Raw genomic sequence first — 16,506 nt, 5'->3', positions numbered from 1 at the left:
AATCTCAGCTGATTTGTAACTTCAGGATTATTTCCCAAATCAGAAATAGCGGGCTATTTGGCAATCTCGAGCTGATGGAGACAGGCATATTGAGCAATTAAAAAAAAGGGGGGAGAGAGAGACAGAGGGCCTGCGGCTATTTCCCCAAAAAACTTCCATCAACATTCCCTAGTGAAATGCAAGCATTCAGTGAAAAAAATACACGGGGGCTCAGGGCGAATTTGCCCCCGAAATACCCAAAAGAGCCCCCGAAAATCAGAAAAGAGCCCCCATAAATTTGCATAGAGTTCAATGCAAAACAAATTTTAGAGTGTTATTTTTATGCAGGCAAGCTTGAAAAGTAGCCCCCGAAAAATAAATATTATTTTTTTCCCTGCAAGCATTGAAGCAATGCATTTCAAATATCAATAATCCAAATCTTTAAAAGAAAATTTCATGTACATGTAGGTGTATGGCACAGTCAATTTTCTATTTTGATTTTATTGCCTAAAAAAGAATAAACTCAAGGATATTGCATCATTAGAACTAATCGGATCAATGCACCGCTATTTTCAACCCTAAGATTGATCACAGCTTCAATTGAACTGAATCCTATTGAGATTGCATAATAACTAAACAAATCTAAATGAATAGGCCTTGATGTAATCCTCTTTAGCACCTGTATAACTTAATATGTTCTTGTCAATTGACCCATTTTCTTTTCCTGTTTCCGGGTTCTTTCATGATCGAGGGAGACTCCCCCATACCATCACAGACCACAAAATGCTGCACGCTTGACAAATTTATCCTGCAAATAGTGCAAACAGTACTCCATGTACATGTAGTTCATACTGTCTGCCAGGACCAGTCAGACCAGAAGGCCTTCATGTTTCTTTATTATTTCCCTTTTTATTTTTGATTAATTTGGATTGGTCACTATTTATATCCGTCCTCCATTCATTACTGCAAATTTTTTCACTGGGGCCTACAACTTTACAACCTTGCTTTCATGTACATGTAGGTCCCATCATATATCTCTCAGTTAAATCAGACCACTTATCTTTGTGTTATTTTTATTTTATCACAAAAAAACAACTTGTACTTTATTTTGAAATGTATATGTAACATGAGAAATATGAAAATAAATTAAATGAAATGAAAAATTAATTCATAATTTTACAATGATTCACATGCAATGCCCCCTCATGTGACTTTCATCAGAACATAATTGTTATTTATTATGTGTATAAATTTGTGTATCACATTTTCCTATAATATAATCCACTAGTTCCAAAAATTGAATGAAACATTAGAATGTTAATGATGTTTCAAGGGCTTCTGTCAATTAAACTTTAAAAAATGTTAATGATTAATTTACTAGAAAAAAATGTAGCATGCTTTTCATTGTTGGTTTTAAGAAAAAAAGTTATTTTTCAGTGATAACACATACCGGTATGGTTATTATCCTGAATTCCTAACTATAATCAGCATCTTCTCAATCAATTGTGAAAGGGGCTTCTAATTGTAGATGATTAATCGCTTGTAGAATAATTTAGAAATGAGCGATGGTTTGCTAGCTGAGCTCTTGATAATTGACACGATCGTTTAAGAAATCAAATCAAATGTGAAAGCATCTTCTCAATCTAAATAGTCAATCAATTGTGAAAGGGGCTTTATATGATTGTAGATAATGAATTGCTTGTAGAATAATTTAGAAATGAGCGATGGTTTGCTAGCTGAGCTCTTGATAATTGACACAATCGTCTGAGATGTCAAATCAAATGTGAAAGGGGTATATCATTGTAGATAATTCATTAGCTGGCACAAAATTTAGTCAAGGTTGTACAAAATTAATAATTTGCAAAGTTGTTTAGACATGAGCGATTGTTTGCTAGCGGGAGCTCTTAATAAGTGACAGAGAGATCAGAAAAACATGGGGAAGGGACACATATCAGGTAGATAAAGACTAATTAGAAGGCAAACAAATTGATGAAACCCTTGTTTAATAATCATGCCTTTCTCATTCAAAAGGAGCAATCACTTCCACATATACATTAAAGTCATCTTACTAATGTTTATTTTAAAGTCAATTCTGAAAGGGGCTGATCATTGTACATAATCAATCACTTTGAAGAAATGTTTTGACATGAGTGATTGTTGTACAAAATTAATTGTTTGCATAGTTGTTTGGAAATGAGTGATGGTTTGCTGGTGGGAGCCCCTAATAAGTGACACAGAGATCAGTAAAAAATAAAATGGCCCTAAACCTATTCCCAAAACCCAATTGCAAACCTAACCCTATCCCTAAATCTTGGATGAAATCAAATCCAAAGCAATTGTCGCCGGAGCAATGTCAGATCATGGTTAGATCAACAGTCAAAGCATTAGATATGGTACATCCATGGTCAAATCTGTGCAAAAAATGCTTGAACAATTAAGGAAAGAAAGGCCTCTTCTTGAAGTTGGGCCTTGCAAACGATTCATCGTTCCCCTGCACGAGTGTGCGGAGATAACGAATGTGCCCTGCTAACGTCTGCTCTTAATTAGTAAAACATCCATCATTCTTTGCGATCATCAACACAGCATGACTGCTGCTCGCTTGGCCGGCATGTGCTCTGTTCTCATTCACGAAATATGTACGCTGTAATTTCGATTCATATTAATGTCTTGAGGAGGGCATACATGTTACATGTATGTTTAATGGTACCAGTATACTTGAGTTTAATATACAGAGGCTTTCTTAATGTTGTGTATAAGAAGGGCACCATGTAATGTAAGGTTTGGAGTTACATGTAACTGCTTATCAGTTTGAGGCATATTATTGGCGGTCGTTATTTTGCCTGACTGCTAAGAAAGCATAAATGCTTTTAAGTAAGCAACCAGACGGCCGACGGCTTTTGGTCCTCTCCGAGGGACCTGGTAATGAGGATTAATGCCTTACCAAAGGGCAGTAGCGTATCGCCTTGGTTTAAAACCCGGGTCCCCAGATTACAAAAACACTACCGACTGAGCTATGGCGCCTCCTTAGATTATGCAAATGAAAGCAGGCTATTCTGAAAATCATAAATGCTATTTCAATATTTCATGTATAAAACTGAAATGAATTACATGCATTACAGTGTATTTTGAGGCTTTGTCCCCCTTATGTATGGTTCTTTGGTGAACTTTGCAATTTTTTTCAGATTAACCGCTCCTTTTTTTCTTTTTCTTTGTAGGCTAGCCTGTAAATCACTATACACAACTTTACTTACAGTGTACATATAAACAATATGGTTCTTTTGGGGGTGTAAACTTCACCGGTTTAGAATAAAGGAAACAAATATGGATAGATACACTCAAAATTACTCAGGGATTGAACAAAATCTTCATGTGAGTAATATTCCTATTACAATAGCACACCAGTCCAGACTTACTGTTTAATGTTTTATAATCCATCATATACCCCAAATGTATACCGATACCCTAATAGTACAAGTAGATATACAAGTACGAAAATCCCTCTTCGCAGCAGAGTATGGCAGATTTATTTCATCATAAAAATAACCATGTCAAGCACATTACTAAGACACTTAAGGGAAATTACTAGTAGGGAAAAATGAAATGAGAGGGGGAAAAAAGTTGTCTTCTAAGTTGAACCACTTAGGATTAATGAAAACCATTTATTATGCTGTCAAGAGCAATTCATGATAAAATGAGTTCACACTCTTAATTCTACTACATGTAGTGTTTTCCTCTGATCTGATGAGAACCGTTATAATATACCATACAGCATGTGCTTCTAAGGGCAGTTCGTCGGCCGGCTGGCAGAAGGGCGTTAGCGCCCAAGCGACTCAAAAAAACTACTTTCCGAACTTTTCGCTTTTAAAGATTTTTTTTACATTTAAACTGCTTTCCGTCACGCAAAATTGGTTTAAAACTTTAAAGAAATGTTATAGTAGAACACGGCCACAATTATTTTTGGGGAAATAAGTCAGTTTTTTAAAAGTTTGAGGCGATTTAGTGCTAACACCCTTCTGCTTAACATTTCATTTTTTACCTAAAATACGAGCTAACGTCCTTCTGCCAGCCAGGCGACGAGTTAGTGACAAAATAAGTTCACACTAGGCCTGAGTCATGTCGGGATTTTCATAAACCGGGTCCCGACGGCCTTGTACCGATCGGGACCCGGTGTCCCGAAATCAGCTCGCAGGATTTGCCACTTGCCACTATAAAAAGCGCATATCATCAGTATGTCCCTTAAAAGTGACCTTTTTTATCAATTAAATAAATCAACACATGCATACCTCGGCTCAGATCGGTATATTCTTCCATTTGACATTATTTTCATCCATGATTGGCGATGTTTAGTGCCATTTTCGTACCTCTAAAAGTAAAAAAAACTGGGGCAGAAATAGAAAGACAACATTCGAGCCGCCATTTTGATTTATGCAGGTTGAATAAATCTGGTCAAAAAATATGAATGTTAGAATAATAAAACGGCTTTCTAAAAATTTCTTCTGTACAATATACCGATCATATAATATTTAAAAGACAAAATAAATATTTTCCTCTTATTTTAAACATCGCATGCTTTTTTTTAAAGCTGAAAATTACTTGGTAATCAAGAGTTTCGAAACGGATAGCTGTTGCAAGGCAAGTTCAGACTAGTATCAGAAAAATGCGCAGTGCTCCTCCTAATTAGCTGTAATGCGTGCCAGAACGAACCCAAACAAAGACGTGATCGTAACGAGAAAAAAATACTTAAAAACTACGAGAGCACAATTGGAAAGACAACTACTGCTCAAAATTACCATAATCAGATAGATAACTTGGACAATGAATTCAATAATCGCCCAAGAAATGCCTCAGAAATTGTGATAATCAAGGAGTAACTGGGTACATTTTTATCGCAAGGGGCCTGCTGCAAATACTCGAATCCTTCGTTATACTGCTTTTTACCGTAGAGGGCGTTATTTGCCTCGATAGCCTCGTGTTCAATTTAAACACGTAATTCGGATATTGCAGCAGGCCCTTCCGATAATGATTGTACCTATAGTAACTCCTTAAATATCACTATTTATGTGGCTTTCCTTGGACAACTATTGTTTTCTTCCTCCAAGTTATGTATCTGCTTACGATAATTTTGAGTAGTTGTCTTTCCAATTGTGCTCTCGTAGTTTTTAATGATTTTTTTCTCGTTACGATCACGTCTTTGTTTGGGTTCGTTCTGGCACGCATTACAGCTAACGAGGAGCACTGCGCATTATTCCGAGACTAGTCTGAACTTGCCTTGCAACAGCTATCCGTATCGAAACTTCTTGTGATTACCAAGTAATTTTCAGCTTTTAAAAGAAGCATGCGGTGTTCAAAATCAAAGAAAAAATATCTATTTTGTCTTTTAAAAATTATTCGATCGGTATGTTGTAAAGAAGTACTTTTTAGAAAGCCGTTTTATTATTCAAACATTAATGTTTCTTTCAACCTGATTTATTAATCCTGCCGAGAGACCCGACCAGTAGAGTAGCTAGCTAGCAGCTAGTAACAACAACCCCATGGGGCGAACTGCCTTGCAACCCATATATTTATATCAGCAGTTCGGATTGATTCAGGATGAGCTAGAATATGATTGGTAACAATTAAATACTTAAGTTTTAAGGTGGATTGATTTTAGTGGTGTGCAAAACTGCAATTTCTTACATATTTCGTTATTTTTTTCGGAGCGTCGGTTCTCAAAAAACGAAACCGGGACCCGACGGCAACGGTCGGGTCCCGGTGTGATCGACCGTACCGACTCAAGCCTAGTTCACACTCTTCATTTCACTGCACGTAGCGTTTTCTTCTGATCTAATGAAAACTAATATGCTTTCAAGGGCACTTCATGACCAAAACGAGTTCACACTCTCAGTTCTACTGGCTGAAAACCTTCTGTATTATGGATCAAAATACAAACAAGCATTCAGAGAGAAGCTGTACTTGTAGTACAATACAGTTTCCTTCAGTGGTTTTTTATCCAAAGAAAGTAGAACGGGGGACAAAGGATGGGATACTATTAAAAATGGAAAGAAGATAAATCATATTCAGAGAAATAATGAAGTCCCGATACAAAGGAAGAAATTGATGGGGAAACTAAGAAATATCTAGAGGAGGAAAAAAGGCAGATCATGGCAATAATTTGAATTGAGGATTTTCAAAAAGTAAATGTAATGTAATGTGCACACAATCATTTATAGGAACAGTGTCCCGTTCGGCGTACAACAACATTAAGCATTATACCTAGCACAGGGGGTTCATTCATTATCTGAAGAAGCATAACGTCCCCTCATACAATATCACATTCATTACCGGCGTCTCCTTTCTGATAAATCAGTCTGATGGGTGCAATTAATGAAAGCGAGACGACTTGCGCTCGCTCGAGATCCACCATACCAGCAGCATGCCCCGTAACTCTCTGTTGTATCGAGTACCATCAAAATTCTTACTGCATTCTCAAGTTGCATATATTTTTATCAGTTATTATTTATGAAAACATTATCCTCGAGTGTTTGTTTCTGTGGTTTGGATACACAACATTGCTTTCACATGCAGATTTATGACAATCACAGTGGGACAACGGCCCCATAGTTGTCCAGTTGTTGCAACGAAAAAAAAGCTACGCTTGTATCAATGAAACAAAAAATAGAATAAACTTATAGGTTTGGTCTGCTGTATGGCCTGAAAATGAGATAACTGGGGTCCATGGGGCAGATCAAATGACATTCTACAATGTAAAGCATTACAAAAAAGCCCCCCCCCCCCTAATCTTCTTACTTAATTGAATTATTATGCATCTTAAATAAAGTGCAATGAGATATTTTCTTTTTATATTTCAAATCTTTATCATGATCTAATTATCACAACATTCTGCGTTAGAAAAAGACTCATTTTTGGGTGATTTTTGCACTTCCTGCACAAGTACATGTTCAATATGTTATTCCTAGCATTCCAGATCAAAAGAAAATGCACAACACCACCGAATGAAGACATTATGCCTGTCTTCATCAGACCGAAGTTGCAAAATAACTCGATATTTCAACTAGCCCGATTCAGCCATGATATAATGTGTTAAAAACTTACCTCTTAGCTGGAGCAGATTAATTGGCTTCACTTTAGATTCCTGCAAAGATTAAAAAAATAAAAAAGAACATGTAAAATATATTTTATAATGAAAGCCAATATCTGGTAAACTTGTAAATGGAGATATATATTTAAGTTGCTCTTTTAAAGGGAGTGTAGCATGACAAGACTACGTGTCTTTCCCGTGGCCTGACTTGGGCCAATCGAGTATAATACGACTACGGACGACGCGACCACAGCAATCACGTGTGTGTAACACACGCAAAACCGAAGCGTGAGGAGAACTTAGGTCTGTTTCGCGAACGCTAGCGCGCTGACCATGTAGAGATTAAAGTCATGACTACCGTTAATCAAGTCCATTCGTTTACATGCAGTTGTCCAAAAGAAGACGGTAGACAGCGTTAACCAGTATTTGCCAAGCTACACTCCCTTTAATGACTGTTCCAAAATCTTGTTTCAAATTTGTGAATACATGTATATATTCTTCTTGCATAATTTCATACTGGAGGCTAATAGTATAAAGTATTACTCAGAAGTCATTATCGTCATCCTCATTACAATCCTCCTCCTCTTCCTTCCTCTCTCCCCATCTCATCCTCAGATCCTCCTCTTCCTCATCAATTATCATTCTCAGTAGACGTTTCTATATGAAAGTCATGATCATGATCATGATCAAAATCATTATCATCCTCATACCTCACCATCATCATCATCATTGCCCAAATCATCATCACAACCATCATCATCATCACCATCATCACCATCACCATCATCATCACCACCATCATCATCATCACCATCATCATCGTCACCACCACCATCATCACCACCATCATCACCACCATCATCTTCATCATCTTAAAACCTGTAATATTCAACAGCAATGGATTTATCAAGTACTACAGAACAAAAAAATGAAATAAAACGAAAAATATTTTCCCTTTCTGTTCTATTCCACTCTGAATGACAGGAGTCTGCTATTTGTTCAGCTTCACAAAAACTTTGACAGGCAAATGCTTTTAATTCCAAGGTATATGATAGATGATCAAAGTTTGTATTATTCTTTGAGTATTGATCAAAAGTCTCAAGTCTTCATTTATTTTTAGTTTCATAAAGATTTATGACTGGGCTAGGGAACCCGTCCAGCAGATAATAGCTCATCCTGAAACTCCTTTGCGAAGATGTCTGATAAATATAGTGACATATCATAGCCTACTTGCCAGTTGTTTGGACAATAGTTTGACAAAAATCAAACTCTTATTCAATCGTCATCTGCGATAGAAATACAAGGAATTTCAAAACTTGCTTTCATTAACAAATCAGACAAATGTAAAAAAACAAAAGCATTATCACAAGTACAAATACAAGCATCTCTCCCCCCCCCCCCCTCCCACACACTCTCAAGCACTTTTTTTCTAATACTTTACTAAAAGAAAAATGAAGTGGTATCATAATTTCTAATAAATCGAATTGAAGCATGGAGGCAAGACTAAATGACATTTTAGTAGGACCCACAGGTTTACACAGCTGCTGATGCGCTGCTCCAATTCTGACAGACTGAATCGCAAGAAATCGACCAGAATTTACTTATAGCGGATGCAATTGGAGTGAAGGATTGTGATTGGATCAATAGGTCTGTCATCATCAGCTCGAGATTGCCAAATAGCCTGCTAATTCTGATTTGGGAAATAATCCCGATGTTACAAATCGCGTCTTCATCAGCTCGAGACTTGACCTCGAAACTTAAAACTCAAGTTCAAGATATTTTGCTCTGCGTTCGCTGATAGCACAAGTCTTTGGGCCGGTGAAGACGCACTGGACAAATAGTGGGATAGGATATTTTGTAAACTAGCCCAAGATATCTTGGGATGATTATCTTGACCAAATATCCAGCTACTTGCAACTTCGGGCTGATGAAGACGCAAATTAACTGGACAATTGGCGATCAGGATAGTTCAAATAGCGGGATATATTCGGCAATCTTGAGCTGATGATGACAGGCCTATGGAGCATCGGTCGTTGGATCTATATGACCACAGATAGCTCAGTTGAATTAAAATTGTAAATTTGACTCAAGAGTACTCCTGCTTGAAGGTAACTTAACAAATTCTGGGTCGATACTACTACTACTACTACTGTGTGCTCAATCAAAAGTGGTAAGGCAGTAGAAGTTGCTCTCAAAAGAGTTAATACCGTACTAATTCTTTATTCACTTAACAGAGCAATTTCGCTTAAAAGCATAGAAAAGGCTCAAAGGGGTGTGTGTAAAATGTAGTTTTATTACTCAGAAACTAAACAATTTTTACAATCCAGTTTTAAATTTATTTATTTTGAAGTCAGGGAATTCCAGAAGTCGTAGATTTAGAAATGTTCCTAATTGAACCCTTTTACCAGGCTCACAACAATTTGATGCAAATGCTTTTTATATCCGGCAACTAAAACCAAATCTACTCTGTGAGTGGGGAGGATGGGTTGAAAGTGACAAGATAAATGCTTTTTATTACGAAATGCCCCGCCTCCTCATGAGCCAAACAAGGTCGGTAAGTGCTCTTGAATAGATTGAATACACCGCTGAAGAGGGTGGGTGAGTAACTGCATTGAGAGGCAGACTATTATGACAGAAACTTCTTCAATCTCGCTATAAATACTCTTCTTGAAAAATCATCACAGCCTTCCTTTTATCATTGTGTTAATGGTTCACGTATATGTAAAATAGGATTGCTTTCTTTTTCTTTTTTTCTTCCTTCTGTTTGTGAACTAGTTCATGAGAAGCTAAAGCTAAACCTAACCTAAACTAAATCACAAGTTCACAACCTTATAACTCTATATCTCTGACAAAATAAAAGCCCACAGCTATCAAATGTTAGATCATCACTATTGCAGCCTTACATGAAAATCATAAAGTATACATACATGTACTGTACTTTCAGGTGTATTGATGCAGTCTAATATTGTTACCGGTAAATTAAAAAAAAAAAAAAATCTTCTTTTCTTTCTTTTTTTCTTTTTTCTTTTCTTTCTTTCTTCTTCAAGAAATGAAGATAAGGTGGGGGGGGGGCTATGTTGCAACCGCCGTTTATTATTCCCCCTCTCTCCCTCTCTCTCTCTCTCTTCAGTGGAAGCAAGACACACGCTCATGACTCTAATGAATGAAAACAAGAATAGATAGATGTCTCAATCAGGAACATGAATTTCCTCCTTGGGACACAGAAGGGCAGGAAATTTGATTAACCAACAAGATGAAGTACATCCTAGCGGCATCCCACCTGTGAAATTTAGTTCCCATCTCTCAAGGGGAAGTGCTATTGATTTAGGACCTACTTTAAGACGTGATTATAGCAAGAGTATCCAGTGGCTACTACATGTAAAGTCAGTATTAGACCTGGGGGGTGTTTCACAAAGATAACAAAAAGTCAAACTTAACTCTGAAGTTGGACTTAACAAGGGAAACGCTCTCGGCGGTCTCGCCTGCATAACGCAATTCAAAATGATAAACCAGAACGTCAATGACGTAGCGCTCATCCGCATCTCACAACAACAAATATCGTAAATTTTATGTGGTACACTTTTGAACTGGTCAAAAAATAGAAATTTGATGCCCTGGAAGGGACATAATTTCATTTCATTTGCTTAAAGTACTATAAATAATCAATGGAGCAAAATCTCACAATTCTGTGTAGAAGTGTATTGATCCAAATTTAGCTCTACCAGATAAGGCAAAATCGGTCAAGAAATGAGGGAAAAGAAGCAATTTTTGTTATTTTTGGAATAAATTTGCATAAATTACCATAATTAATTAATGGAAAACAATTTCAAAATTCTGTGTAAAGTTTAGTGTACCAAAGTTAGCTCTACGGTATAAAGCAAACCAAATCAAAATCGTTCGAGAAATGAAGGAGAAGAAGCCTTTTTTGTGATTTCGAATAAATTTGCATAAATTAGCATAGATAATGAATTTCACGATTCGGTGTAGAAATTTTAAATCCCCTCCTAGCCCTATCATATGAAACAATCAGAATCAAAATCGGTTGAAAAATAACGAAGAAGAAGCATTTTGAAAATCTTAATGTTGATGCCACAACAAAGTCTAAGTTTGTTGACCTTAAATGGCCTTTGACCTTAACTTAGTGACCTGAAATTCTACTCACATGATTGGGGAGACTTGATAACCCTATAGTCCAAGTTTCATCGACTAAGAACTTATACTTTCAAAATTATATCAAAAATTCAAAAACTTAACCTTAGGTTAAGTTTTCGATGATGATGCTACAACATAGTCCAAGTCTGTTGACCTGAAATGACCTTTGACCTTGACTTTGTGATCTGAAATTCTACTCACATGATTGGGGATACTTGATTACCCTATAGTCACAGTTTCATTGACTAAGAACTTATACTTTAAAAATTATACCAAAAATTCAAAAACTTAACCTTAGGTTAAGTTTTTGATGTTGACGCCGTCGCCGTCGCCGTCGCCGCCGCCGTCACCGGAAAAGCGGCGCCTATGTCTCGCTTTTTGCTACGCAGGCGAGACAAAAATTATAGAGAGCCATTTGTAGCCTTAAAATAAATAAATTCACAAGCGAAAATTCCAGTATTTTAGACTTTTTATAAATTCCACATCAAGAACATGAAATCTCCTTGATAATAGAAAATATGAAGGATTTGAATCAACATTTTATGCCTATTGAAATAACTTTTACAGAATATTTTCATAGGTGCTAACGGCTTTCCATAATTGTTAAGTCCCACTTAGAGATAAGTTCAACTTAGGATCTTTGTGAAACACCCCCCTGGTCACTACTGAATCGATCATGCCAAAATATCCAATGGAACATTGACGGTGATTTTATTAGAACAAGCTATGGACATGATCATGATGTACAGTGTAGCAATAGTATCAGACAGTCACACAGAGATTTTTGTGTTTTATTATGACTTTTGGATGGCTGATCACTGTGCAGTTGACTTCACTTGCAATTTCTGTAAATGAATGTACAAGGAAAAAAATTGAAATTGTAGAAGGATTTAAAAAATGAAAAGACTTGACTAGAAGTCTAGAATCTAGAAAATCGGTTCAGATACCTACAGTAGATTGCCACAAGGAGAAGATGTATTACCTCATACAGTATTTCCACTCGAGGCCTAGCCAAATATAGAGGGCTTGGTAACTGATACATGTATTAACTGATCTCTCATAGGGACTGGTATTAAAGAGGAACCAGATGGCGAAGAGGTAACATTACACCTGCAAGTTTCCTTCATCCACAAAATGCGATCGCACATGAAATATGAAAAGAAGTCATGATTTGAAGCACTCTTTTACTGACACGTCTTCCTTCTTCCTTTTAAAGGGGGAGTAGCATGACAGGCTCTAAATGTACTTTACATGTATGCAGAGCTGCCAACCTTGTGCGACCAAAAAAAGGAATCATGATGGCAAAAAAAAGGAATTCATAAAAACGAAACTTACAACCACGCGTGACACACTTCCAATGCAGAAATGTTCATTCATCATGTTGTTTTGTCCATACAAGCAGGTAATTTTTTTGGTGGTTATTTTGGTATTATCGGCATTTCATTTTTTTTGAGAATCTTTTTCTCTTCAAGTATGTTTTAAAATTAGTTTTCTATTCAATTTGTGATCAAATCACCATTTGAGGGCAGTTGTTTCACTTGTGGTATGTAAAAAAAAAAATAAAAAAAAAAATAAATAAATAAATAAATAAATAAATAAATAAATGAATAAAAAATTAAAAAATTAAAATAATTATTAAAAAAAGTATTTTATGAAGAAAAACGTTAAAACATAATTTGGAGGGAAAAACGAAGTAATCCCGGCAAAAACGGAATGGTTGGCAGCTCTGTGTACGTGTCTTTCCCGTGGCCTGACTCGGGGCCAATCGGGTATATACAAAATGTATGACTACGGACGACGGGACAGCAGTATCCATGTGAGTGTAACATACGCGAAACCGAAGCGTGGGGAAAACTTCGGTCTGTTTCGCGAACGCTAGCACACGCTGACCGTTAATCAAGTCCTTCATTTGTTTATGTGCAGTTGTCCAAAAGAAGTCGTAGATGGCGTTAACCAGTATTTGCCGTGCTACAACCCCTATAACATGTACAGTGCTTGGTCGACAGTCCAAGTTACATGCAGGGTAAAGGGTTAAAGGCTTCGGAGCCACATGTACCTGTCCTGTATGTACCCTACAATGTATCTATGTACAACAACATTGTTATGGGGTAGCATACAGTACTACTAAAGATCTAATCATGGAGATATATAAGAAGAGATCTCCATGATCTAATCCACTTGAAAAATGCCATTTAAAGGGCCATTTCAAACAAGCTGAAAAATGATATTTGTAAATCGCATACAACACGTGTATGAGGACTGTATATAAAAAAAGGTGTGTAATACAAGTTTAATACAGAATGAGAGATGCAGTAAATACAAGCGAAATTCATGGGAGGGATTTTAAAAGTGACAGTTCACTTTAATATGAAACAATGCCAAAACCCCAGCTTCAAAACTGTTGCACACGTACAGTGTGCACACGTACATAAATGTACATTATATGACATTTGTATAGGCCTGAATAAAATCGCATTCACTCTTATTCATTGGTTTTTTTCATATTTCCTTTGGTCATCTAGCTTTGGAAACATCACCTTTATACATGTATCATGTATGTACATTGTATATGTACATTTATTTATTTATTTATTTATTTCTGATATTTATACAGGGTGGCACATATCACCAATTTGGTGGTCTTTCATGAGGCCCTGTTTGGTAATAATAAAACAAATAACAGCATCAAAAACAAAATAGATAAATACACAAGCATATAAACAGGTAAAATACAAATTAATACATTACATACATGTTGACAAGGAACCTTCACGAACATATCGTACAATGTACCGAAACTGGACAAGGAAAAATATTAGTTTACATGCTATTTTCCAAGGATTTATGGTATCGCTTTCGGTGAAAAGGAAGTACTTTGAGTAGCACCAGCCAAAAACTACAGAAGAAGTTGTGCATGCAGTTTCTATAACAGATTGTGTGATGCTTGTACATGGTTGAGTAATGGGAAAATGATCTATTTTAAAATCATGTTCAATTAAAGACTACATGTAGAGGTGTTGTGGACTAGTGGATAAGTCACCTGACGGCAGATCACATAGTACGGGGTTCAAGTCCTGCCACGGCAATAATGTCCTTTGGCAAGACGTTAATCTACATTTGCCACTCTCCACCCAGGTGTAAATGGGTACCTGATATGCTTGAGCGCTAGTTACTTTGGCAGCTCGGCTACGACCAGGGTAATATGTGTAAAGCGCCATGAGCGTCAGAGCCTGAGGAATAACGGCGCTATATAAATAACCATCTTATTATTATTATTATATTCATTGTACAGTGTACCTACAATGACTTTATATGAGCAATTGAGTATACATTTTCTATAATACAGATACATTATGAATTAACGGTGTGTAAGAAACTGCGCAGAAACAAAGTGAAAGACACCCCCCTCTCCACTGCAACCCTGTTAAATATTCTCTTTCATTACTAGCAAAAAGAAAAAACAAAAAAAGGGGAAGACAAAATTAACTATTTTTCTCCAGCAACACCAGAATGCATGTATACAACTGTACAGTACATGCACATGTATTTTTCCCTTAGAAATCCTGCAGGCCTCCAAAGTATTGTGCACCACTTTTTCATTCCAACCTAACACGTATACAAACAGATAATATTGAACGAATACAAAAACGGGCATGTAGAATTATTTTGGGACTTAATTATGAAACATATAATCATGCTCTAGAACTGTGCAATTTGTTAACGTTGGAAGAACGTAGGAATAAACTTTGTTTTGATTTCGCCATTAAATTAGAAAAGCATGATTTATGTTCGTTATGGCTACCAAGTCAAAGAATTGTTAAATTTAATTTACGAAATGTACAGAAATATTCTCAATTTATTTGTAAAACTAGTCGCTTTAATAACAGCTCTATTCCCTATTTTGTTCGTATCTTAAACGATTATTATTAAAAAAAGTAAGCTTCATATATTTTTGTATATGTTTATGTTTAATGATGTTGCCTATTATGTGTATAAATGTGTCCAGTATTTTTATCCTTTTATATGTCAACATGTATAATGCTCAGTGTATTTTAAATATCATGATGTTTTTACCTTGTACAAATGATCTGCAATTCAGCTTCGGCTGCCAGAACATCATACGAATAAACCCTTATTGAATTGAATTGAATTGAATTGAATTGACAGGGTTGGTCGTGATGTGTTTTAATGTTTATGGACTGCTTTAAAATGTTTTCATTTTCCAATAGGAAGGGGCCAATGCAACACCCCCTTCCCCTCTACCTTCACTGACATAAATGTGACTGTGAGGAATGCTATAGCAAGAAGCATACAACATTCGCTTTTGTAACTCATGCCAAATATATTCAGATATGGGGGTGGAGGGGGATTGAAAAAAAAGCCCCTCCCAATCCCTTGATGTGCCTAATATAAATAATAATAATACATAATAATACATAACATTTATTAGGCGCTTAATACTGATGTTTCTAAGCGCACAGTGTTCTGATTAAGAGAAGACTATAACCCGTAGAATTAAATTAGAAGAAAAAGCAAAAATACAAAAGTAACATAGATAAGGTAAGAAAAACAGTGGCAATCAACATCATCATGTACACATACATTGTGTATATAAAGCAGCCTACAACATAAATCAGGGATGCCAGTTAGAATTGATCAGAGGGCCTGAAAATCACCTTAAATGAGCTATTTTGTACACAAAAAAAAGGCCTAAACTATGGTCTAAAATAAACTCGCCAGGGCCTGAATTCAGGCTATTGCCTGAAAACTGGCATCCCCGATACATGTAGGTACATGCACATTGTACATTACTAAATAGAGCCTATATTCACAGTTAATGTACAAACATGGCTTATTTCCTGGTCAAATCTTGAACACACCCCTTGAAAAAGAACGCTTTTGTTTTGCATTCCTCTTGAAGATGCTGTATTTCCCTTCAAATCTAACGTTACATGACAGTAAGCTTTGCATGGCGCATCAAGGAAACCTCAAGGGCCGCAGGGCTTAGAATAATACCGGGTGAGACTTCCTTGTTGAGGTTATTTGTTTCAACATACAGTACACACAACAATGTAATAATGTCCTAGGTACTTAAAAACACACATGTAGTATCGGTCGGTCGTGTAAAAATATAAGCCTACAATATTATTTTACATACCCTGTGTATAACAAATAATGTGCAATATAAATAATCACATACAACCACACTATATTTTAAAGTCCCCCTGCACTACTGTTAGCTACTTGCGCCCTCTATATATCAAACAATGAAGAATCAGTGCCTATTGGTCCCCCAT

Source organism: Strongylocentrotus purpuratus, unplaced genomic scaffold (assembly GCF_000002235.5).
Source record: "Strongylocentrotus purpuratus isolate Spur 01 unplaced genomic scaffold, Spur_5.0 spur5_scaffold_13, whole genome shotgun sequence".
Taxonomy (NCBI): Eukaryota; Metazoa; Echinodermata; class Echinoidea; order Camarodonta; family Strongylocentrotidae; genus Strongylocentrotus; species Strongylocentrotus purpuratus.
The sequence above is the reverse complement of the archived record's forward strand: the minus strand, read 5'-3'. Positions refer to the sequence as shown.